This window comes from Chelonia mydas, chromosome 2 (assembly GCF_015237465.2).
Source record: "Chelonia mydas isolate rCheMyd1 chromosome 2, rCheMyd1.pri.v2, whole genome shotgun sequence".
In the NCBI taxonomy this organism is placed as follows: domain Eukaryota; kingdom Metazoa; phylum Chordata; order Testudines; family Cheloniidae; genus Chelonia; species Chelonia mydas.
The window spans coordinates 179,199,807-179,225,829 of record NC_057850.1 but is presented as its reverse complement, the minus strand read 5'-3'; the positions used below and the strand labels follow the sequence as shown (position 1 = coordinate 179,225,829).

At 42.6% G+C, this 26,023-nt stretch overlaps 1 long non-coding RNA gene across 1 annotated transcript in view; it reads left to right on the top strand.

The window, feature by feature from the left end:
- Window positions 1-13,383, top strand: part of LOC122464657 — a 34,217-nt gene extending 20,834 nt beyond the window's left edge. Inside the window, exon 3 of the long non-coding RNA XR_006288887.1 lies at window positions 10,522-13,383. This is a non-coding gene — a long non-coding RNA (uncharacterized LOC122464657). The remainder of the gene's footprint in view (window positions 1-10,521) is intronic.
- The last annotated feature ends 12,640 nt before the right edge of the window (window positions 13,384-26,023 follow it).

Genomic DNA, 26,023 nt, shown 5'->3' with positions numbered 1-26,023 from the left:
CAGTTGCACACATACAAAATGGGAAATGACTGCCTAGGAAGGAGTACTGTGGAAAGTATATATGTATGTAACATACAAAAAGCCAGTAGGAGAACCCTTCAATCTTCCTGGACATTTTATAACCGATTTGAAAGTAGCTATACTTGAACAAAAAACTTCAGAAACAGACTTCAAAGAGAAATTGCAGAACTAAAATTCATTTGCAAATTTAACACCATTAATTTGGGCTTGAATAGGGCCTGGGAGTGGCTGGCTCATTACAAAAGCAGCTTTGCCTCTCCTGGAATTGATACCTCCTCATCTATTATTGGGAGTGGACTACATCCACCCTGATCGATTGGCCCTGTCAACACTGGTTCTCCACTTGTGAGGTAACTCCCTTCCCTTCATGTGTCATTATATAATGCCTGCATCTGTAATTTTCACTCCATGCATCTGAAGAAGTGGTTTTTACCCACAAAAGCATATGTCCAAATAAATCTGTTAGTCTTTAAGGTGCCACCAGACTCCTTGTTGTTTTTGTGGATACAGACTAACATGGCTACCTCCTGATACTTCATTCCCGCAATGCCATCCTGAGGTATTCTGCCTGAGTCTGCCCTGTGGAGGTAGAATGCTTCAAGCCACGTCTGCTCATCTGCTAGAGCTGAGCTACCCAGCCGTCCATCGCGAACCCAGAATCTTGCCCATAGGACAAGCTTAATGTATGTCACATCTCCAGCAGCATATGTCAGCTAATCTCTGCATATATTGGAGGTTTTCTGTTTCAGCGGCATTCAGAGTAGAAATTCATGTCAGATGCTATATAATGAGAGAAAATTGGCACTGTTGACTTACTGAAGGGATTATTTCCCATGGGCAACTTATACCATCATGCAGGGGGTTCAGTGTTTGGGTTTCTGTTCCTTACCATGCTCCCCAAAGTCTTTCAGAATCCTTATATATTTTTCCTTGTAGCTATTCCGCTTTGCGTGTGTGTGTGTGGGGGGGTTTATTAGTGTTAATTGGACAGACAATAACACTTCATATCTAAAGGCAAGAAATCATCTGTTGAAGTCTTGGGGCAAGAGGCAAACCCTGGGAATGGCATAAAAGCAAATCTCGTGGATACAACCTCAGCCAAAGCAGAGGTGTTTTTGAAAAATAGTTCTAAACAGCCCTATTAGCGAACCTCTTGAGCTGTACTTGAAGAGCTGGCAGTAATCCATCCGGCTTCAGAGGTATAAAGTTTTATTGTGTTACCTGCCTTGTCACACCGCAATTAGCATGCTTCCTTGTCGGGCCATGCAGCACCTTAGTTCACAGCAGCTGTCAGCTCCTATGGCAGAGCAGATAAGAGGAACATATTTGATGGTGCCAGCTTCAGGAAAATACCCTTTTTTGCAGGGGTTACTCCAATTCAGATTTCTCCTGCAGGGCTTTGATGTAACAGGATCAAAGAAGCAAAGTGTCCGCGGGATGGTGTAACCCCTTCAGAACAGAGGGAAACCAGAGCTTATTGACTTTGGATTTCATGTTTGCCTTTCCCTCATTTCTGGCAGCTTTTGTGCTGGATGTACCTGATGATGATTTTCTGCTCTGCTGGCTGCTGCCTCCATGTGTGAGACACGTGTCCACCATGCCAATGTAACGGCCCTTGTGATAGAGCAGAGAGAGAGCTTGGTTGTAATTAACAAATAGCGGATTCTTTGTTGAGACCAATCGATAGAGACAGACTCTGTAATTCTCCCTGGCTCTAGCTTCCAGAATAAGACAAACCTGTTTTGCCTAGTGTCACCAGCCAGGGTCTCTCTAAGACCTGATTAATTAGTCCAGCTCCACTGTATATACAGTACAGTTTAATCATCAAAGAGAATATGCCAACCTAATATGGTGCAACCCTAAGGTGCAACTGAGATGGGGGAAAAAAGTCAGATGGAGGACTTGTTGCCCCTCCCCCTTATCTTTTTCTGGATGAATTTAAAAAAGGGATGTGTAATAGGAGACCTCACTACAGTATCTGCTATCACATCTTTGCTGTGAGGTTGGGGGAAAAATGCTCATATTTTGTGCAGAGTACACAGGTTGTTCAATGAACTGCAGATTAGTGAATCTACTGTATTATTGCTGCTACAGTAGCTTACATCATACATCACAGGACGATAGGAAATGTGACCATATCTCAGAACCCATTCTTTCAGATGTCTATTTTTAAATGGCTTTCTCCAGATTAGCTAAATGTGCCATCTCAAGGTCTGATCCTATCGCTCTGCTATACCCTAAATTGCCACCGAATGCAGCTTGTGGTTCTCATTCGCTGATGTTTAACTGGTCCATTACCAATTTTGTAAAATCTTCCCCCTTTTTTTACCATGGTAGTGACTATCACTAAACATACCCTTGTGCACTTTATTTAAATCTAAATATTCCCCACATTTGGTTTTTAATTTTTATTTTTGAAATTGTATTACCCTCCCCCACAATTATATAATTCATTTAAGGATATCACAGATATAAAAGAATGAAAAGATGCAGCTACAATATATACCTGAGACAAGACTTGCTGGCCATTAATAGGGTCCCAAGCTCTCTATTTATATGCCTCCCACAACACTCAATGCTTTCATTCATGCTGAGTTTGTCACCCCAATTCTGCCCCTTCATAGTTCCTCAGTTTGTTAATTCACCCCCTCCCCCCAGTGTGGTTTTAAGAAAGAATATGGCTCACCTCCTTTGGTATCTTGAAAAGTGCTAATTGAAAACACCTGTATTTGCAACTGCTGAATCTGTACATTTGGATAAGTACAATATGGCCATAGTTTGTCATCAGTCTCTGGTGATCATATGTTGTTCTTTTCACCAGCTCATATGATTATACTCTGTTATGGCTCTTGGTAATGCCTCGGAATGCAGATTAGGAGACTACTAGGTTGGGAGGTCCTAGGATTCTCACTTACTGGTTTAGGCATGACCCCTGCAAAGAGAGCGGTGTAAACAGACCCATGCACCCCAAAGCCAATGAGGCTGTTTGGGGGCACAAGGGAACTCTTGCATAGTTCTCTTTACCAAATCAGAGCCTTATGTCACCCCTTGTGGTAATGAACAAAGATAAACCAATTGTCCTTTTCTTTAAAATGTGGGGAACATATGGTGGGTGCAAGAGCAAAGGGACATTCTAGCTAAACAAAAAACCATGCGTAGAAAACAACCCTGGTATGGACCCTGTACTGCAAAGGTATGGGTACTAGGACACCATTCCATGGTGTTAGATTTGAGAATAATATATACTAAATATGCCTGTGTTAATTTTATGTGAAAATATGTGGTGATAAATCAGCCTCACCATGTCTTATTTCTTACCCATGGTGGGGCCAGATTTGAGGGTGCAGACTGGGTTGTGAAAAATTACATGCAGGATTTTACAAATGTTAAAATAGGCTTTTCTAAGAGCATCTGAGCATTCTACAGTAATTGTCTACAACGTTACAGCCTGTAATAGCAACCTTGCAATGTTGAGCTCTGTTGTAAAATACTGCATCATTTTTGTGTTAGGGAAGTAGTAGGTGATGCTCTCCGTGAAAAGCAGGCAGTTTCTTTTGGTATCTTAGTGGGCAGACTCAAGCAGCAGGTTCTTCACTAGTATCACTACCCACATAGCTCTCATGCTTTTTGGTGTCATTTTGTTCTCAAAAGGAAACCGAATGATTGAAGAGAATGACACAGTCGTGATACAGAGCTCTCAACATTATTTTTTTTAAAAGCCCCACCACGTATTAAGATTTAAATTAAAATGAGACAAAACCTACATTCAAGAACTTGGCTAATTTCTCCTTTTTCCTGTATAATATATTAGGTTTGATGCAGAAGAGAGGTCACATTCATTCTGCAGTGTTGAGGCTGTGCTGAGCTCCAGATTATCAACAGCATTTTTGTTCTAAAAGCTTTGTACCTCGAACATGAATAATAGTAGGTCACAGACACACAGGCTATATTCTGCTTTCTGTTACATGCAGTCAGTTTATGCACTTAAATAAGGTTATACTGTATAACTGAAGGTGAAGTTGAGGGCAGATTGGGGCTACTAACTTTTAAAAGAAGATTGACAATGGGATTTCCACCTCTAGGCCACTGGTTAGAATCTTGCCCAGGCTGGTAGCGATAGCTATTTGGTGGGTTCTAGGAAATGAGCTGGTGGTCTCAACCCCCTTCCGAGTAGACAGGCCCAAATTCAGCCATCTAGTTGGTAGTGGTAGCAGAGAGGCTAAGGACTTAATGGGCATAGCGAGCGTTCCCTCCAGGACAAGACTGAGTCAGAATGGAGTGGCTTGTGCTGCCCCTCTCTGTGCCATCCCTATGATGTGGCGGAGCAGAAGACTTCGGCTTTTAGTGCTGTTGAACTGGCACCTTCCACACACGTTTTTGCAACCCCCTGTAAGAATTAGTTATATTTTCAGGCCTTCTTCCTATGCGCGGCATATGAACTGCTGGCTGGGGAAGGCTAGCCCCCAGCCCCAACCCTTCCACCCAAGGCCCCACCCCTTTCACCCCCCACCAGAGCCCCGAGCTCCCACACCATGGCCGCCAGCCCCTGCCCAGGCTAGCCCCCTCCCCCCCCCCCCCCGGCTCCCAGCGTCGGGAGAGCAGGTTGTGCAGCCCAAGCTGGGGCCACCACATAAGGGGAGCCACAGCCTTCCCCAGCTTATGATACCTGCTGCCAGTTCTTCCTTATTGTAAGCCAGCCACAGTTTAAATCTTCGCATGGAATACAAGACAACACAAAATTACAACTTCATAGAATCATAGAATATCAGGGTTGGAAGGGACCTTAGGAGGTCATCTAGTCTAACCCCCTGCTCAAAGGAGGACCAATCCCCAACTAACCCATCCCAGTCAGGGCTTTGTCAAGCCTGACGTTAAAAACCTCAAAGGAAGAAGATTCCACCACCTCCCTAGTTAACGCATTCCAGTGCTTCACCACCCTCCTAGTGAAAGTTTTTTTCCTAATATCCAACCTAAACCTCCCCCACTGCAACTTGAGACCATTACTCCTTGTCCTGTCATCTGCTACTACTGAGAATAGTCTAGATCCATCCTCTTTGGAATCACCTTTCAGGTAGTTGAAAGCAGCTATCAAATCTCCCCTCACTCTTCTCTTCTGTAGACAAAACAATCCCAGTTCCCTCAGCCTCTCCTCGTAAGTCATGTGTTCCAGTCCCCTAATCATTTTTGTTGCCCTCTGCTGGATGCTTTCCAATTTTTCCACATCCTCCTTGTAGTGTGGGGCCCAAAACTGAACACAGTACTCCAGATGAGGCCTCACCAATGTCGAATAGAGGGGAATGATCATGTCCCTCGATCTGCTGGCAATGTCCCTACTTATAGAGCCCAAAATGCCGTTAGCCTTCTTGGCAACAAGGACACACTGTTGACTCATATCCAGCTTCTCGTCCACTGTAACCCCTAGGTCCTTTTCTGCAGAACTGCTGCCGAGCCATTCGGTCCCTAGTCTGTAGCGGTGCATGGGATTCTTCGGTCCTAAGTGCAGGACTCTGCACTTGTCCTTGTTGAACCTCATCAGATTTCTTTTGGCCCAATCCTCCAATTTGTCTAGGTCCCTCTGTATCCTATCCATACCCTCCAGCGTATCTACCACTCCTCCCAGTTTAGTGTCGTCTGCAAACTTGCTGAGGGTGCAATCCACACCATCCTCCAGATCATTAATGAAGTTATTGAACAAAACCGGCCCCAGGACTGACCCTTGGGGCACTCCGCTTGATACTGACTGCCAACTAGACATGGAGCCATTGATCACTACCCGTTGAGCTCGACGATCTAGCCAGCTTTCTATCCACCAACTTGTGCTGCTGTTTCGATGCAGTGCTTCTGTAGCTAAAGTAGATGGAAATTTGACTTTTTTTTTCCCTTTTACTACTCTTCTGAATTAATACCCTCTTAGTCTTTCACTTAGTTTAAACATCCCTTTATGCTGATAGCAGGGAATCCATGTCTGTGCCACTTCTAGTGGTTCGTTTGGATTATAGATGTTGAGATCTAACAATCTTTGTTTCATATTCTTAAGAAGGCCTGTGTATAAATTCAATACAGGAGCATTTCACTGTGTTTCTCAAGTGTGTGTAGGCCAAAAAGTAGCAGGAGCCGGCTCTAAAAGACATATTTGGAACTCTAGTGGCAAACACTTTCCTCCTATGCTGGAAAACCTGTGAAAAGCTGTTGAGATGCAGGCATGCATAATAACACTTCCGAGGGCTGGCGGTGTTTTATTTTTTAATCCACACTTCATTTTGGCATTTAGACTAAATAAAACAAACCCCCTCTGACACAGGCTATGAAAATGCAGACTAAGCACTTCCAACTACTTCCAACTACTTAAAACTTGCGGCATTTCAAAGTATTCACTTTAGAGCCGCCATGCTTCAGACAAGTATATGTAGCCCCAAACGGGGCTTGATTCTCACCGCACACAGCCTGTACCCCAGTGTAACAACACTGACTTCAATGGTATTGAAGGCTGACAGGCCCTAAAGGTTGTTTTTACACTGTCTTCTGTAACACCATCTCACTACGGGCCAGATTCTAATATTCTTACTCACCCAGAAGACAACTTTACTGTGGGCCTGATCCAAAGCCATATGAAGTCAATGGGAAGATCACCAGTGTCAACAGTCTTTAAATCAGACCCTAAATGAATAATCCCATTTATGTCAATGAGACTTCTTATGAGGTAAAGTATCACAAAAGGTATTGGAATCTGGCCCTGTGTAATATGTATGTGGAGGGTAAGGTTAGTTTAAATCCAAGCCTTGAATTAAACACAGTGGTTGCCTCTTTTTAAAAAAAGATAACCTGAACATTTACTACAGTATTTGAATTTACTGTGGTGTTTTCTATACTTAGGCTCAGAAAAATTGTTCCTACAAAGCAAATGCCAAGGTGCAGTTAGCGTGTGTGTGTGTGTGTGTGTGTTTTGTAACACTCAGTGTATAAAGCAAAAACAAAAAACAATCAAGTGAAAAATCTAAAAACTCTGAAAATGTGAAATTAAACTGCTGGCTATGGTTCTGCTTCTCCATCTCATGCCTGCATGTCTGGCCCCTCTAGTCTCTGCTTCTTCTTAATTGACTCCACCTGAAGTTTAAATCAGCAGTGGTATCAGGGGTGAGTCCTTTAAAATCATAAGCCCTTAGCTGATCGTAGACATAGCAAAAATAAAATGTAGGAGGGGTGTACTGCACCTAATAGTTAGCAGCTCTCCTCTCGTATTTGTTGGGAGCTCTGGGCTCCTGGTCTGATGCCTGGTTGTCTCCTGCAGAATTTCAGAGCTAGCCATTTCCCCTGTCACTGGCTCCCTCCTGGCTGCTCCAGGGATAGCTGCCTCCACCATGGTTTTTGGCTTCTTTAGTGTCATTGCTAAACTCTAGGAAAAAAAGAACAGGAGTACTTGTGGCACCTTAGAGACTAAGAAATTTGTTTGAGCATAAGCTTTCGTGGGCTACAGTCCACTTCATCGGATGCATAGAATGGAACGTATAGTAAGAAGATTGTGTGTATAATATATATATATATATATATACACACACACATACAGAGAACGTGAAAAGGCAGAGTAAGAGGCTAATTAATTAAGATTTTCATGTTCCACCTTTTCATGTTCTCTGCATATGTGTGTGTGTATATATATGTATAGTGACAAAGTTCTTCCTCTACCTTGGTGGGTCTTGCGCTTATTGGCGGATTTGCTCACCTTGGAGCTTCACGGCAGCCCTCAGCTTGGCCGTTTTTCTGAACCCACAGTCCAGGTCGACTCCTCCTGTGTCTGACCAGGAGTTGGGAGGATTTGGGGGGAACCCGGGCCCGCCCTCTACTCCGGGTTCCAGCCCAGGGCCCTATGGAATGCAGCTGTCTAGAGTGCCTCCTGGAACAGCTGTGCGACAACTACAACTCCCTGTGCTACTTCCCCATGGCCTCCTCCCAACACCTTCTTTATCCTCACCATAGGACCTTCCTCCTGGTGTCTTGTACACCTCAGTCCTCCAACAGTCCACGTTCTCACTCTCAGCTCCTCACATGCACACCACAAACTGAAGTGAGCTCCTTTTTAAACCCAGGTGCCCTGATTAGCCTTCCTTAATTGATTCTAGCAGCTTCTTCGTTGGCTGCAGGTGTTCTAATCAGCCTGTCACAATATCTTCTTACTATATGTTCCATTCTCTGCATCCGATGAAGTGGGCTGTAGCCCACGAAAGCTTATGCTCAAATAAATTTGTTAGTCTCTAAGGTGCCACAAGTCCTCCTTTTCTTTTTTGAGGATACAGACTAACACAACTGCTACTCTGAAATCTAGAAAAAACACAGAGCAAAGTGTTTTCAAAAGAAAGTTTCTAGCCCTTACCATTGTAGAAGGAGTTTTCAAAATGTAACCCGACTGATAGGTTGAAAGCAGACCTACCTGACCTCCAGCTTTTAGCTGAAAGATCAAGCATTTTGCTCCCTTTTCTCTGGCATCTGGATCTGGCTTCCTGGTTAGCTGTTTATAGCTATATCTGTGTGTGTGTGTGTGTGTGTGTGCGCACGCGCACACGTGCAAAAAAGAAAAAAATCTTCAACACTTGCCTGCCACTGAGGGCTGCTTGCCCAGCTGCTGTAGGGCATGTGGGAGGCAGATCAGTAGCTCAAACATTTTCTCCATAACCACTCCGAGTGCCTTCTGTCTCCAAGCTCCTTCTCATCCTCCTGGCTGTGTCCCATTGCCTTTCACTGCAGCGCTGTGTTTGCAGCGGAGGAGCTGGGGAGCAGAAAGAATGCTGCAAGCAGCTGAGAGACAGCAACACAGCACCCAGAGGTGATGGCAGCCACATTCTTCCTTTGTCTAGTGATCTTGGAAGACAAGCAAAAGGGTCAGGACTTTTGGGGAGGTAGAAAATAATGGCAGAGAGTAAAAGACTGGAGTGGGGTGGGGTTTGGGTACAAAACAAAGAGACCTCAAAGGCAGATAGAAGGGACAAAGGGGAGGGAGAGAGAAAGATGGGGAAGGAGAATGAAAGAGAAACAGAATAGAGATGCCACTTGCCTGACACAAGGTAGGGGATAGGGAACTGGCCCCTGAAATTGCTTATGGGGGTGTGAGGGGAATGTGTTGACTGTCTGCTCCTGTAGATGTGGAAAGTAAAACACTTTGTTTTCCTATAGGCAGAGGATGTACTTTTTATACAGATATGTTATCAGGTTTCTTGATAGTCCAGTGTAGGTAAGTGTAGTTGAAAGCTTGTTGTGGGACTATTCCCTGGACACAGAGTGATTCTGCTTCACCCCTTGTTTCTCTGCGCTCTTTAGGGGTTTCACCCATTGCATAAACATCTCAGCTCTTCAATACTTTCACTTCAAAATTCTAGAAACATTCTGAATCTGATTAACCTCTGCAAACAAATGCAGCATGAGCGAGGCATTTTCCTGAGCCTGGCACAATAGTGGAAGTGTTTTTATCTGCTCTGCCATAGGAGCTGACAGCTGCTGCTGTGAAATAAGGCTCAGATGTCAGAAGGAATGCAGGACTTGGACTATTCTACAGTGACCCATGTGCTTGTCAGGTTGATAAGAAACCCACATGAAAATGCTTTTCATATAATCAAGGAAAGGTCTAGTTGAGTCACTTGGAATACAGAAGATAATGATTCTTAGGAACATAAGAACTGCTGTACTGGATCAGACCAGTGGTATCTGATAGTGGACAAAACCCCATTCTTCCATGGAAAATGCAAGAGATGCTGGAGTGGGCAAGTTTAAGGAATAACCTGTCCATAGGAGCAATTCTTCCTGACCCCCATCAGTTAGTGGTTGTCCTTTGCCCTGGAGCATGAAGATTTACATTTCTTATAAACATTGCTTATCCTATCTTATGTAACAGTAGATGTTTTCACTCTCTATATAAATATCCAATCCTTTCCTTTTCCAGCAACAAGTATATGTTGTCCCCCAAGACTGAGAAGGCAATGATTTTGCTCTTATTGTTAGTAGATGTAAGTCCCTTTGTACAGGAATGCACCAGCTCCTCCTCCTCCTGCTGTAATTGTGTTGTTTGTACCAATAGTCCATGTAAACAGTAAACTTTGGAATGTAAAATTCTTGCATGACCGACATTCCACTCCCACTGATTCTTCTGAGCACTGCTTTTTAACATCCGGTAGATGTTAACTGGGAAATGAACAATGTAAGACCGCTGTAGGAGACCTGTCTTCTCAGGCCCTAATTTTACAGATATTATTATACCATTCTCCTCTTCAGTCCATGTACAATTGCCATTTTTCCATACAGCTTGAAATAATGATGTTTCAGTGCAGAAACTGCTGATTTAGTGAGCTTGAAATAGCATTTCCTGAAACACATTCCAAGGTCATGGACATCACATCATCTCATTTCAGTCATTGGTCTTATACCATATCTGTGTTAGGGGATATAGTGGACAATATGGCTTGCAATATACTGGTGACACACAGGTTTCTCTTTTTTTTTTTTTTTTTTTTTCAGCCTGCTCCGACAGCGTTGCTTCTCAGCTATCTCAGTGCAAAGAGGAAATTGGAGCCTAAATGAAGAACATCGATCCTCTGGTAGATAAGGCAGTGTAGCCTTGATCATGCTGGGCTCATTGCTAACTCTGGGTATGCAATCAGCAACAGCCATCAAAGCTTGATGCTGTCCATCTTTAGCTAGCAAGCAGAATCTGTCCATTCCTCTTGGACAATGACCAGGTCACAGCAGTTTGTACCTTTTTGCCCCCCACTCCCCGAATTCACTCTCTTTGGCTCCTAACAAGAAGCTGAAAGACAAGCTACAGCTTGTGCATAACACCAGCATTCATCTCTTTCTTTATTCATTACTAGATCCACTTCAGTGCCAATCTACAAAGCCTTTAATAAAGCAAGCCTATGTTATTGCAGGGACCCTCTCTCTTTCCTTCTGCAACCCACCAGTACAAGTATGATCAGAGCCCAGATATGTACTTGAGGGAGCCAGAAGAAGAATCTTCCCAACTGTAGTTCCAAGGCCCTGAAACACTCACCCAATGGAGGTCAGAAAGAGTTATGCCCTTCGCACCTTCTGATCTGGTTGCAAGACTGTCCTGTTCAATAAAACTTCCCCGAAAGTACCAGAATAGAAGAAAACTTGGCAGTGTGCATAAAATTAGAACCCGGTGTTTAAAACAGAGTCGGACAGAGAACTGGCTTTCCCTTCCGGTTACATTCCACTGTTTTGTGTAACCCCTGGGAAGTTCCTACACGCTATGGTAATAAGCACTTTAGAATTTGGTTGCAAAGGGCTGAGGAATGCAAGTGGGAAACTGGTCAGCACTGACACAGAGAAGTGATGAGGGGAGGGTATGTTCCATCTAAAAAAAATACATGTAACGAGTACTGAAGGGGTGTTGGGACCCAGAGAGACACTATGCCTATTCCTGCCTTCTGCAAGATAGTGCAAACAGGAACCCAAGCAAACTGTGCTCCACCTCTCTTTCCCTCACAGCTCAGGCTTGTGGATCCCATAATATGTAAAGGGCTTTGGTCTCTCTCTGTAAGTCCTTGACGTTCAGCATGCTTGCTGCAGAAAAATATTGTTTTTCTAACTAGCCTGTTCCCAACAGATCGCAAGCAGTGAACTTTGCCTATGGGAGGTCACACCATCCTCACAGTCACAACCACCTTGGGGTAATACTCTTCAATAAACTTCATAATAGGTGTCCCGAGGCGTGACCACAAGTTGGGTTCCACTGCTGAGATGACAACAATCTACCTCTGCTTCAGATATCTTTATTGTGTCTTGTAAAGCAAAGGAGTGAGCCAACTTTTCCCCCCTGCATGCTTTATACTCGTTTGGTGTTTCTCTGGATCCTCATCTCTCATTGTGTCAAAGTGAACAACTCGGTTCTGGGGCAGTGAAATCACATTTACAGGGTTTCACAAAAGAAAACATTTTGTCCTTATCTGGGTCCTGAAGAAACCAGCTGCCCAGGCATGTGTCATTTACTGTTGAAGCTTTTTTCACTTGCCCTATCTTGTTCTGTAAAGGGATTTTTTTTGCCCCTCTAGTGTGTCTCCTTGGCACTGCACAGAGAGAAAGTGTTCAGAGAGATGCAGCAGCTTGCATTGTATTTTTTTTTTTTTGTATAGCTCAGAAGAAAATAAAGGGAGAATTAAGCAGATTTCATGTCACATACAAAAGAGAATTTGTGGAAATGTCAAACAAAAGCAATAAAGCAGCCAACATGTGCAAATCCAGAAAACAAGAATTTTACTTAAGAAATGGAATCAGCTTGTGAAATGAAAATATTCTATAGCTGGAACTTAACTGAAGAGTCTCAGAAACAAGCACAGTTAGTATAGAAAAGATTAATTAAAATAGCCAATGTGGTCTGTGGGCCAAATGAGACTACCTGTGGCCCGCAAAGACTGTATGCTTTAGCAACTAGGGCACTTTGAGCGTGAAAGAGCATTGCATGCTGGGACCTGTAGTTCTGTGGACTGCACCACCATGTCTGAGGATGGGCTTGATTCTGCTCTCACACTGGTAAAATAGCAGTAACTGTACTAAAGTCAATGGAGTAGCATTGGAGTGAAAAACAGCATGAAAGGGGATTCTGGCCTAGAGATGGGCCCAAGATGCAAAGCTCAGATCCATATGCAAATTCTCCAGCATGTGGTGGGGTCAAAACTGGAGTTTGGACTTGGCCCATTTTAGAGATGGGCTGCCTGCAAAGTTTAGATCCAGAGGCAAATCTGGATGCAAACGTCTGCAAATTTAAGGGTTGTGTGGATTCAGAGTTTTGTTACAGGCCTAACTCTAGTTAAAGATCAGGGCAGCTTCAAAATGTTCCATTTTATGCAAATTGGTGTATCTGGCTGGCTCCTTATGGATTTGCCAATATGGTCCTAAAATGAGAGGGTTTGGGGTGCCCTTGAGTTAAAATTTGCAGGCGCAAACCAGCAAATCTACATCTCTGAATATAACCTAGGTCTACCAGGATTATTTGTGGTCTCTTTTCCACAGTCTGATGGTAGAGGATGATGGTGCCATTATACTATGGTCGTGCTTTTGTAGACCATCTAAACTTAGCCACATGTCCCAGAGTAGCTGGTCCCTGGGGATAGATTAAGCCCAGGGTCCCTGTACTGGAGCAGGTGAGCCCCAATCCAGCTAATTAAAAAGGCTAGGCTACCCCTGGGCCTATAAAGGGCTGCTCGCAGGCAGTTAGGGAGGAAGGACTGAGAGGAGGGAAAGCTACAGTGGCGTGGAGCTGGCTGCTGTGATGGGTCCCTGGAGCAAGGGAAGGGAGTAGAGCTGACTGAGCATGGGAGGCTGCCAGGAGGAGACCCCTGGGAAGAGTAGCCCTGCAGCTTGGGGCTAAGAATGGAGTTGAGACTGTTTCCATTTGTTTGTTAATCTCTGTTAAGAAAATAAACCTCCTTGACTGAGACTGGGCGTGGCAGTACGTGCTTTGGAGCCGGGAGAAGCACGGCCCAGTGACAGCACATCACTGAATTAAAGTTATCCTAGGGCTGCCTTCTCAGTACAGAAATCTGAAAGATCACATGGCAATAGCAGGGCTGGGCAAGCTCATTTTGCCTAATTTCAGACTCACTCAAACGATGTTATTGGATTTGCATTTCTCTTAGGCAAATGTGGTGAGAGGTGCCTAGGGTGAATGGAAGGAAGAGCATGGCGAAGGTGAAAGATGAAAAGGAGTAGGGAGGGGAGAAAGTAAAAACAAAGACTGAAAAAGGAGTAGAGAGTCATGAACTCCATGAAAGATATAAACAGTATTGTAAATTTGTGGCGTCCCCGTCCTTCTTCTAACACAGCATATCGACTGCGGGGGTTGGCTAAACTCACGCTGCCCTCCCACCTTTTCCTGGGGATTTACTTTTATTTGTAATGAAAATAACAAAGCCTGAAGGAAGCAGGACTGTAGTGTATTTAAAAACATAAGCCTTAATTCAAAATATCCCTTCTGACTTGGAATATTTAGCATTTCTACCTGTAGGACCTCCATCCTTTTCCTCTAGCTCTCTCTTGCCTGAGGGAGACTTCCTTTTCGCGCCTATGTTTAAGTGGAGCTAATGAGACCTTCGTGGTCTAGCTACCAGGGTGAGTCAGCAGAATAGCTCTGCAACCCCTCTCCTCTCCATACAAGATTTTGTGTACTGTTAGTCTCTAAGGTGCCACAACTACTCCTCATTCTTTTTGTGTCCTGACAGTCAGTTACAAGTATATAAACCACTTGTGCCAGCCTGGCTTTTGAAGATGAGGAGATTCTAGCTATAAAGCATGACACTTAGCTGGAATTTTTATGTAAATTAAACCTTTTTTGGAAAAAAAAATGGTTTTGTATTTAAAGAAGTAAAAGGTTCACTATCTAGGTTTGCACACTGCAAGCCCAAAACATATTTCAGATAGTTTGTCAATCTTCAAAATCCATGAAGTTTGCCCAGCCCTCCTGATCAGCATTTCTTTCTGCAAAATGTGAAAAGTATTTGAAAATAGACTTTTAAAAAGAAAAACAACATTTATGAATTTATTGCTGGGGATGACCATAATTCATTAACTTAGCATTTAACATCTCCAGAGCTCTTGGTCTTCTGTGTGAGATAGGTAAGTAAACATAATCACCATTTTACAGAGCCTAAAGTGAAGCAAAGTAGTTGTGACTTTCCCAAGATCACAGAAGGAGTTTGTCAGAGATAGAGAGACAGGAGTTTCTGGCTCCCAGTCCTGTGCTCAGACTGCTACGCAATTGCTCTGTTTTAATCTTGCTGAAGAGTAGATTGTTAGTAACATAAGCTGTGTGGGAATTCAGAGTAAAGAATTGTACAGCAGTTTTCTTTGCTTTGATGTTGATTTCAGAATCAGACAAAGGATTTTATTGATTGAACATGAACCATTTTGTTTAAATATTAAGCTAGAACATCTGTCTTCTGATTGCTGAAGCATTAGTACAGGGGATGGAAATTTATTTACAGTCTCTTTCATTAAGTTCCTGCATTGCCTGTGTCGCAAATGATGTCACTTTTCAGCAAGATTACAGTCACCAGCAGTATAAGCCATGGGGAATATTACGTACAGTTAAAGTCTTTACAGTTAAATGCAAATAGGTAGATGGGAAGCAGCATCTCCCCATGGTTAGCACACTGGACTGAGTGTTAAGAGATCTGTGTTCTAGTCCTGTCTCTGTCCTGGACCTGCTGGGTAATCTTGGGCAAGTCACTCCTGTCTGTGCCTCAATTTCATGATCCTTACAGTGGGCATAATAATATTTACCTACCTTTTGTAGAGTCTGCATCCTACAAACGTTATGAATAGCATGCAAAGAATGGGACAGCTCACATCTGCAGAAGTGCTTGACAAACTGGGGCCTTTCAAAGCTAAATATTTATTTTAAATTTCTTGTCGCCACTTTTGTAGGGATTGCTATAGTGAGTCTTGCTTTAGCTTTTAGCACAGTGTTGTAAATTCCCATGGCTCTGCTATTATCTCCCTTCTGCGAGGCCTTCGGACAGTCACTGGGGCTCTTCATTCTACTAGCTGCTCTGACAATGTTAGGTTTCAACCAAGACTCTTGTTAGAATGGGGGAAAGAGATGTCATCACTGATGATCACATATCCCTATTGTGCAGAATCCCCCATATGATGTTTGGTCTCACAATGCATGTGCATCCTGCACATTATTGTAACTGAGATTTGGTTCACATGGTAGAATTCCTGCCTTGGGACAATGGTTCAAAAGGGAGCCTCTGTCTGGTGTATTTAGGTGGGGCTGTGCCGAGCTTTCCTCAACTGGAACTTTGTCGCTCTGTATCTCACGCTAGAGGAAAATATGGCAACCAGTTATGGACAAGCCATCCAATGACATATTTTCAGTCCTGACCTGTGATTTTGTATGTGTGCAACTAACTGAGTCCTCAAAAATCGGGATTTAGTCTTCTCAGGCAAAATCTGCTTTTGCATGCTATGCACTAGGATGCCCAAATGCCCAATGTGTTGGCTCAAAATGGGGGAACTCTCACACAAATGGTTGTGCATATGAAAGTAGGTGTGCAAAATCAGAGGCTGGGGAATAAAAATTTGAATTAAGAGTTTGGCTTGCTTTTAACACAAAAATATCATTGTAGGCAAAAACATATTTAACTTATGGATACATATGCATTATATGCTGGTGCTACACATAATGTGTGTGTGTGTTTCACTGAATCTGGAATAATGTCTTGAATGCTGAGAGAATGAATCAATTCTTCTGTTGATTTGTTGCTACTGTATATTCAGTGTGACAGGGTTTTTTTTTTTTTGTTTTTTTTTAAAGTAAGATGTGTAGCACATTAGCAAAGCATTACATACCTCATTATGGACAGACTATATGAATATAATTGTGAAAGGATGGCTAATTACTGATGTTCAAACACAGCACTTCCTACAGATTGGATGGAATAATGAAATTAGTCAAGCCTACATGTTGAATCAGCCCTCAAAGGTCAAGGAAAAATAAGCAGGACATGTGTGAAACTCTGATCTTCTCAGAAAAGCACACTGTGCAAATTAATGTCTGCACTTTGTCAGCAGTTGACAGGCCTTTAACAACCGTGTGCATGTGTCTGCATAGGTGTGTTAAACTTCCCCATCTGTAAGTAACTGATGGTGGGAGTGGGGAGAGATGGTGAAGGAGGCAACTAAACTCGTAAAGAGAGGTTGCAAGGAAAACCTAACCAAAGGGACAATGGCCTCTGTCACCAACCTTTTTGAACAAAATGTGTAGTCTTTTTTTCCCCCCTCCTCTCTCAGAACTGTGCAGAAAGGGCAGCATGAAAGAGTGAGGCTGGCAGGTATGTGTGTGTGTGTGTGTGTGTGAGAGAGAGAATGTAATCTCCCAAGACCTAAGCTGCTCATTTATTTTTATTTATTTATTTATGTATGTGCTGAAGGCAAAAATCTCTGCTACTTTCCAACCTATGTTCAGATGAAAAGAGTTTTTAGGCTAACATGCTTTGTTACTTTGTCACTGCGACTCAAGAACTGGCTGCTGGTTTATTTTGATTAGAAAGAAAACTGTGTGGATTTTTGTAAGTTTTAAAATTATATATCTTGTACGTATAATTTTGCATCCTTTCTCACTAGGATCTCTGCTAAAGCAGAGGACTTCTATTTTGTCACAAAGACAGCTTTACAAAAGTCAAGTTACCATAACAACCAAATGCAGCTTTTAAATCCAGAAACTATGCTCTTCTGCTAGTCTTTTTTTCTTTTTTGTTTTTACTCACACAAAAAATAAAAGACAGATAATATAGACGGATACATACAGATACACACACCAAGGATGGCCAGACCTCAGAAGATACACAGTTTGGATACATTCTGGAGAAATATCCAAAACTTTGCATGCATATATTTGTCCAAACCCCTTGCATCTGCAAAGCTAAGCTGGAAATGTAACAAGAAGAGAGGAAAACATTTTTCTTCATCTGTTCATGTACCAAATGATCTCCCTCTTTTTCTTCATATTCCTTCTGGGAAGCCTTTTAACAATTCTAACTAGCACCATTACCGGGGTATTGTTTACCTTCTGGCTTGGGAATCCTAATTTTCTTGGTCTTTGTGCATTACAATCTCAGGGTCTGACTCTCCACTGCCTTGCTCCTTGTGTGATCATTTATACCAGTGCAAAGTAGGAGTAAAATGCTATCAAATCGGAAAGGCAGTTCTTTATATCTACTTTACACAAAGATAAATGATCACCTAAGGAGCAAGGCAGTGGAGAATCAAGCTATCAAATTTAATGTTGTGTTAGTGTCTGTGATATAACAAGCCTGTCCAACTTTAAATGTGCTGAATATATCTGTGTTTATTAGTCTGATTGTTTTCTCTGATCCATTGCCACCCATGAATTATGCTTATACAAAAGTCATATATGGTTCGCTTTTTCAAATTCAAACTTTAGAAACTTGAAGGCATCCTAAAACACAAAAGGACAGGGAATATACATTTTATGTCCTAGGATGCCTGGTGGCTGAGCAGACAAAACCTTTAAAGTTTGGAACTTTTTGCTAATCTACAGAAGGGCAGGTGAGAACTGTGAGGTAGACGTAAAGACAAAGCTGTGCAAATTCTAGGCTGGACTCTCGGTGCTGTACAGCTGCTTTACACTCTATTGTTGGCAGAATTTGACCATGGAGCAAGTATAACTGGCTAAACGAGCACTTCAGTGTAGGGGAAAATGCTTTAGTAGCACAGAGCCAGTGTATCAGCTTCCACAGTACCCTTACTTTTCTGCTGATGTGGCCCTGTGTCCTCTAATATCTGGCTGTGGTTTCAGCTCCTTGGAGCTGTTGGCAGCCAGTGTAATGAAGAGCAGCCTTCAGGGTGCTATATCATATATGGGGGACCAGCCAGGGTACTCAGAAGGCCCAGAATCAGGGGAATTGTGTGTGAAAAGTTTTCCCACCACTTTTGCTCTGTGCTCCTTGGCTATAACTAAGAATCTGGTCCTATGACTCAATTAAGAAAACACCGTATGGAATGTCTTCTCAGTTTATTCCTAATGTGTTTGCTAAGCAACGTTAGCTTTAGCTTCAGATCCTTTTTGTCTTTAAGAAATACCGCTGGCTTTATTGATAAATAGTCAAATGAAATAACAAAGGAAAAAAAAGTCAAACAAATCTCACATAAAGCTCCCCCCACAACCCCATCTGTTCTCCTCAAGGAAATTATTACAGTGTGGGCTCAACTCAAAGTGCTTCTAGAAAAAGAAAACAAGCTGGTACAAGCGATTAAGAAAATAACCCTATTTTGATTTTGAGTCAAAAGGAAATAAAAATCCGACACCCCCTCTCCAACCTCTATTTAGGGCGCTCACAGATTTTAGAACCAGAGTTGGTTTCCTTGTGTTTTTTCTTTTAAACCTCTCTGAGGAAATCTGTCAGAACTTTAGATGAAAAGCTTTCTGTTGTGTGCCATAATGATTAGTTTGGAATAAGCTGAAGACAGCAGGAGTGAAAACTCTGGGAAAAATTCTGTCCTGAGGGCTGGAGTGTGCTGGGGTCAGTACACAGTCGGCTCTACGTTTTTTGCTGCCCCAAGCAACAGCAAAAAAAAAAAAAAGCACCCCTGCCGAATACGCCGCCGCCGGAGAGAACAGGAACATCGGAGGGAGCTGCTGCCGACAGCGAGACCCAAGTCAGAAGAGTCACTGCCGAATTGCCGCCGGGGCTGCTGCCGGACTGCCACCCCAAGAACAGCCGGAGTGCCGCCCCTTCAGCAGCGCTGCCCCAGGCACCAGCTTGCTTAGCTGGTGCCTAGAGCCAGCCCTGGGTCAGTACACTGCACACAGGTGAGGGTAGCTGTTTCCCCTCTGAAATTCCATAGTGTGTGTGTAAATTTAGAAAGTGAAAGGACATCAGAAGTATCAGAGTAAGGCCCTGATCTATAAACTGATCTGTCATGTGGACCACTGCCCCATTGTAGTCAATGACTGAGGTCTGCCCATATCGATTAGTTTGTAGGATTAGAGCTTTAAGAGTCCAATCCTGAAAAATGTTGTGCACCCTTCGATCCCAATGAAGTAATAGAATTGAGGGTACTCAGCACCTCACAGGATTAGGCCCTTGATTTTGATTCCAGAGTAAGGGTGACTATAGTAACCATGTTAATTCCAAGCCACTTAACTCTGCTTTTATATAGCTGTTGCTAGCATGGTTAGAAACAGTGCTGTTTCTGCCATGATCATGTTTTGGCTGTGTGTTGTTCACACTTACTGACCTGCCAAAATTTGAACCTGTCCCTCGAGTGAGCACACTTAAAAATTCATTCTGGTGTTACAGCTACTGCAGGTTCTCAGAGTTATTTCCTTTTATTAAAATAGGGAACATTGCTAGAACTGGTAATATCTCTAGATCCAGAATGCATTTAAGTGCATCCCCTATACCCGTGCATGACAGGAAGTGATTTGGATAAAATAAAAATAGATCAAAACTTAAAATAAATGAAGCATTTTGGGGAGTGTGAAAAAATAGTTAATTTCTTTCTCCACTATTTTGCATTTTCACACACTCCTGTGCTTCCTGGATCTCAGTGGGAACAGAATCAGAAATCCTGAATATCATGAGGAAAGTGGTTCTCACAGTATTTCCAGCTTATCCAGAAGCTGGATGTATCAGAAATCTTTTATGAGAGCCTGTGTCTGGGAGATTTTGAGCTCCATTTTGCAGATTGTGAGATAGAGGTTAGGTAGTTCAGGTAAAAGTTGGATAAATATTCCACTCCAAATGGAATCTTTTTATTGTTCCACTTGCAGTTATCTCTAGTGCATGTGGAGGCCAGATTTTCAAAAGAACTCTGCTCCTATTTAGGCACCTAAATGAAGAAGCCAGATTTTTCAAAACTGCTCAGCATGCAAGACGGTGAATCTTCTGAAAATCTGGCTACTTATTTAGTGTATAAATGGGAGCTGAGCTCTTATGAAAATCTGGCCGTTAATGTATTGAAAATACAGAGGGAATCCTAACTCAGTTTTTGCTCAGTCATTACTCTTCAGGCCAAACTTCGAGCGAGGCCGGCTTGTCTACACTTAAAATGCTACAGCGGCGCAGGTGCCCTGCCGCTGCTGCACTGCTGTAGCGCTTCAGTGAAGACACCACCTATGCTGACAGGAGCGATTCTCCCAAGGTGGCGTAATTAACCCACCTCCCGAAAGGCAGCAGCCAGGTCAACGGGAGAATTCTCCTGTCAACCTAGCACCGTCTACACAGGGCTTAAGTCTGTTTAACTGCATTGCTCAGGGGTGTGGGTTTTTCACATCCATGAGCAACATAGTTATACTGACCTAATTTTCTAGTGTGCACTGAGCCTGAGCGTAAGTGTAACCCTTCTGCCCGTCACAGTTGGCAGCAACAAGGGCCGGATTCAGTATCTAGGGGTTCCATTCCAATAACACCATGCAAAACTGGCTCGAGCCCCAACCCAGTGACCTGGGACAAATATATACCACTCCCGCTGGGCGCCTCTAAGAGGCAATACTTCCCTCTCGCAAGCACAGAGTCTGAGTGTAGCAAAAAGCCTTTTAATAACAGAGAGAAACAATGTGGCATTATGTTGGGGAAACACCACCAACAGGATTCATAACATGACCCATGAGCAAAAACCCACCCCAAGCAAATTGGGGCATGCCCTTTCCCTTTGGTTCTTGAGTCCAGCAACCCCAAATCACCCAAAGTCCCAAAAGTCCAATGACCCAAAAGTCTCTGTCCCTGGTCAGGGCAGCCCCAGAGTTCGAAAGTTTATCTGCAGAGCTTTACCTCCCAACCTGGGTGGAGATTGGGGGGGGGGGGGGGGAGAGAGAGGTAAGGGGCACCTTACATGATCTGAAGCTGACCGCCCCACAGCTCCATAGGGCTTCGCTCCGCTCCACCAGACGCCCCACGAACTGCTTTGCTCAGCGGCCCACAAGCAGCTCCCGCCGTCCCCATGAACTGCTCCGTGTCCCATAAGCAGCTCCTGCCGTCCCATGAACTGCTCCACAATATATCTTCAGGCTCCCCCACTACTTAACACAACACTCAGTGATTTCAGCTCTTAGTGAGTTCAGCTCTTTTGTGAATTCAGCTTGTAGTAGGGGAGCCTCAGTGCTTGTGCACCATTCGCCCAAAGTGAGCTCAGCAGCCTTTAACTAGATTCCTAATGGAATCAAAATTAGCTCTGATATTCCACAGTGGAGAGAGGAGAAAGTGCAATTAGCATGTAATCACCAGGGGTCCCAAGCCACCAAGTATTAATACCTGTTCCCAGCCTTTCTCCATTCACAGAGTTTTGGAACCCATGACCCTTGCCTAGCGAATGCTACTTAGTTGATGGCAAGTCCCTCCATCATAACAAAAGGCCAAGTACAGTTCCAAGCACAGTTCCCATAATCAGGGTAATAACAATTTATTCTTCCTGCCCCAATAACAGAGACACTGGGGATCCCACAGCAGCCAAAGTGACCATTTGGGCAGCTATGGCCTCATTCTAGGTGGGGTGGGTGTGCCTATGCAAATGAGATCGGCCTCTGAAGTTCTTTTCCACAACTTGCCACACCTCACCACCAGGTGTCAGGGTGGAGCTCATCCTGACTCTGCTTACATCAGGTCTAAGTCAAAGCTCGGTAAGAAATTCAGAATTTGGGTCCAGTGTCCTCTTTTTGGGAGGAAAATAAGAACATAATACTTGGATAAATGTGTAAGAGAGAGAAAGGTTCCATGTAGAGCTTAGTTGATCAAGAAAACAAACACACATACAGTATTTTTTCCTATTACCAGGCACTTTGGAATACTTTTAGTACACAAGGTGCAATGGTATATTAAGCCAAATTGTAATTCTATATTTGTCAGTTTGGTTTTGTTAGCATAATACAATTTGTTTTTATTGTAGCTGTGGAGAGGGAGACATCTTGCTATTAATTTGCTTGCATTATCCTCTGTTTAATGAATGATTCTCCCTTCCAAACATTTTCTTTTTCATTTTTTTTTAAAACTTTTTATTTATTTCTTCCAGACTTGGATCAGATACAAAGAAAAACCACTATTTACTTTTCAGATGACATTACAGCCTAGTGCCATGCCAGTTCCTGGTTCATGAACCAGGAACTGGCATGGAAGCAGAAGTTTAATATCCTTTCATTCTTTTAATTCTGTGTATTATTAGAACAGTTGCTAAACACTCTAATGCTTTAAGATCTGACCTTTTCTCCTGGCCATACAGCTAAAACTCTCATGAAGGCCCTCATCATCTGCCATTTTGATTAATGTAACATTCTCCTCATTTGTCTCCCTGGTACCCATGTCACCAACCTCCAGTCCACACAAAACAGCTGTTAAGACTGTTGTCTTTGCCTGTCCATCTGACCAGTGCCCTCTTTGAATCCTTATACTGCCTCCATCTTCTCCACTTCATCCAGCTCAAATTTTCTGTGATCACCTGCATGGTCCTATATAACACTATCCTTCCCTGTTTATCCATAACCGTATCTAATGCAATTACCACTCTGTCCCCTCTGTTCTGCCATTGTTGGCAATTCCATTACCCCTGCCACAACTATCTTCTCCGCTTTCTCCCATGCAGGTTTCTATGCTGGGAACACTTTGGTTTACTCTAAGTTACATTAAAGGCTGTTTTGGCCCCAAACTGGTCCAGAATTAGGGGAGCAGAACAGTGTCTCAGACCTAGAGTTGGCCAGGAACTGGATTTTCTGTTATATGGGAAATGCCACATTCTGAAATGGAAAAAAAATGAAATTTTTTTGAAATGTCCCATGAAATGTTATTCAGAAAAAAATTCCTGGTCGATCCCAATATTGCTTTGATAAAATTAAAACATTTTGTTCTCATTTTGACCTTTTAAACTTGACAGCTTTACAAAATGTTTTTTATATATTATATACACTCACCAAAAATGGTTTTGAACCAAAAAAAAAAGTCTAAATGTTCTGTCCTGAAACAGGATTTTATCGAAACACTTTGTTTAGATTTTGTAAATGAAACTTCATCTGTATGTTTTCTGAAATATTTTAATTTTGACAAAAATAGCATTTTTGGGGGGGAAAAAACCCAACAAAACCTGTTTTGCCAAAAAGTTTCGGAACAGCTCTACTGAGAGGCACCTCTCTTCCCACTCTCTTCCTTTCAGCATGACCGGACCACAAACGCTTCAGTAGAACTGGAAGTATTTAAAGAGAGAAAATACCTGTCTGTATATCCAGGTTTTTATATTGGTGCCAATCCTTGTAGTCTCAGAACACATCTGAGAATCTGTAGATCTGTCAGACTAGAATATTTCTTAAAGCATCTGCTGTTCATTGTTTTCCCTACCAGTTAAAAAAAAATAAGGCAATTCCTCCCTCATGTGCCCCAAAAAGAAAGAAACCAAACTGCTCTGTTGTACTGGAGTAGTTAGTTACATTTTTTTAGCTATGGTCAGTCATTAAAAAAAGATAGTGTTTATCAAGCTAATTAAAAAGTCTAGCAAAACAATAGACTGCAGCCTTGTACAGGATGTACAATTAACCTTAAATGAGTGAGGAAGAGAAACAGCAAATTAACAAATCAGTGGCCATTATTCAGTTTCTGCTCAGCTTTCCACTCACTATTAATCTAACGGATTGTTACATGCTTTGGGATGTTTAGCTGACTTGCAGTATCAGCACAAATCAGAATCTCACCGAGGAGATCACACTGTTTTGGAAAACATCTGAAAGAATTTATAGCTTGTGAATTACAAAAGCCGCTCTAATTAGCCCCAAGAGGCAGTTACATAAGAAACACCAAGAACATTGTTTAGTCATAGATGCTTTCTTCTTGCCATTTTTATATGAGATTCTGGTAATGAATGTTGTTTAACAATTGGAGCTGAGAGCCCATGGCTAATAGCACTCCTGAGTAAACATTGTTCTGTATTTGCGACCCTGTAAGTGTTAACTGTAGCTTAAACCAGAAGATACTACAGTTACTTGGGAAATTTTTTAACCACCAGCCCCTTCGGTTCCGTAAAATTGGTAGTTTAACGATAATCAGACTGGTCCATCATTGCTGTATCTTTGCATCTGTTGTGATAATTCTCTTAGAAAACATATGTGAGGTTTTCAAGGTATCTTTTTTTCCACCATCCTGCTCCCACAAACTCTAGATGTAGGACTCCCTCTTGGTTCTCCTATTCTGGGGTCTGATCCTGCACCACTAACCACAATGGGAGCTTTGCCATTGATATCAATCAGAGCAGGATCTGAGACTTTAATGATGACCAGATGCTGCCATGCAGTGTGTGGGGGTGGGAGGAAGGAGAGAGGGGGAGAGGAAACAATTTTTCTTTTATAATTCTCAGTCTCAACATCTCCATTTTAATCCCAGATTTTGCTAGATTATATAAAGTGTAAAACGTTTGAAAGGCAATGAACAAACCAAATACAGGGAGACTGAACCTTCAAACTGTATTCATGAGAATAATCTCACTGAAGTAAAGGGATTACTTACTTGCATGAGTAAGGGTCACAGACCAGGGCCAATTGAATATGCTGCATTCCTACGATTCCCTCCAATGACTCTGAAATAAAATTAATTGTAGCTTTGGTATACAGACAGATTTCTTGTGTCCATATGGGTGAGAAAATGTGTAGGTGATATCTCAGAATTTGCTGGCCTGGATATGTTTGAAATAATCGGTGTTCATTAGCAACCTTAGAATCATAGAATATTAGGATTGGATGAGACCTCAGGAGGTCATCTAGTCCAATCTCCTGCTCAAAGCAGGACCAACACCAGCTAAATCATCCCAGCCAGGGCTTTGTCAAGCCGGGCCTTAAAAACTTCAAAGGAGGGAGATTCCACCACCTCCCTAGGTAACCCATTCTAGTGCTTCACCAGCCACCTTATTGCCTTCAACAATTATACAAGGTCTATATAGGCAGATTCCATTAAATATGGCTAGTTGTCTTTTAAAGTCCCTGGGCTGGTATGCATAGTGTTGCAATACCACATCTTGGTATGCTCAGCACTGTACAAGGTATTGAAGACATAATTTCCTTATGTCTCTCCCAGTATGTGTAAATGAAGCCCATAATCTGTTTTTTTACATTTTTCATTTCTTAAATTAATGTAGCAGTTTCTCAATATCTTAATCATAAAGCCAAAGCTATAAAATGTGGATGTCTAAAGTTAGGCACCAAGGCCCAGATCTTAAAATTGTCCTTGATTTCTTGGGAATTAGATGCCTAAATGTCTTGGAGGAGCTGCTCCTAAATAAGTGACAGCTTTCAGAGTAGCAGCCGTGTTAGTCTGTATCCTCAAAAAGAAAAGGAGGACTTGTGGCACCTTAGAGACTAACCAATTTATTTGAGCATAAGCTTTCGTGAGCTACAGCTCATTTCATCGGATGCATGTAGCTCACGAAAGCTTATGCTCAAATAAATTTGTTAGTCTCTAAGGTGCCACAAGTCCTCCTTTTTTTTTTTTAAATAAGTGACCTGATT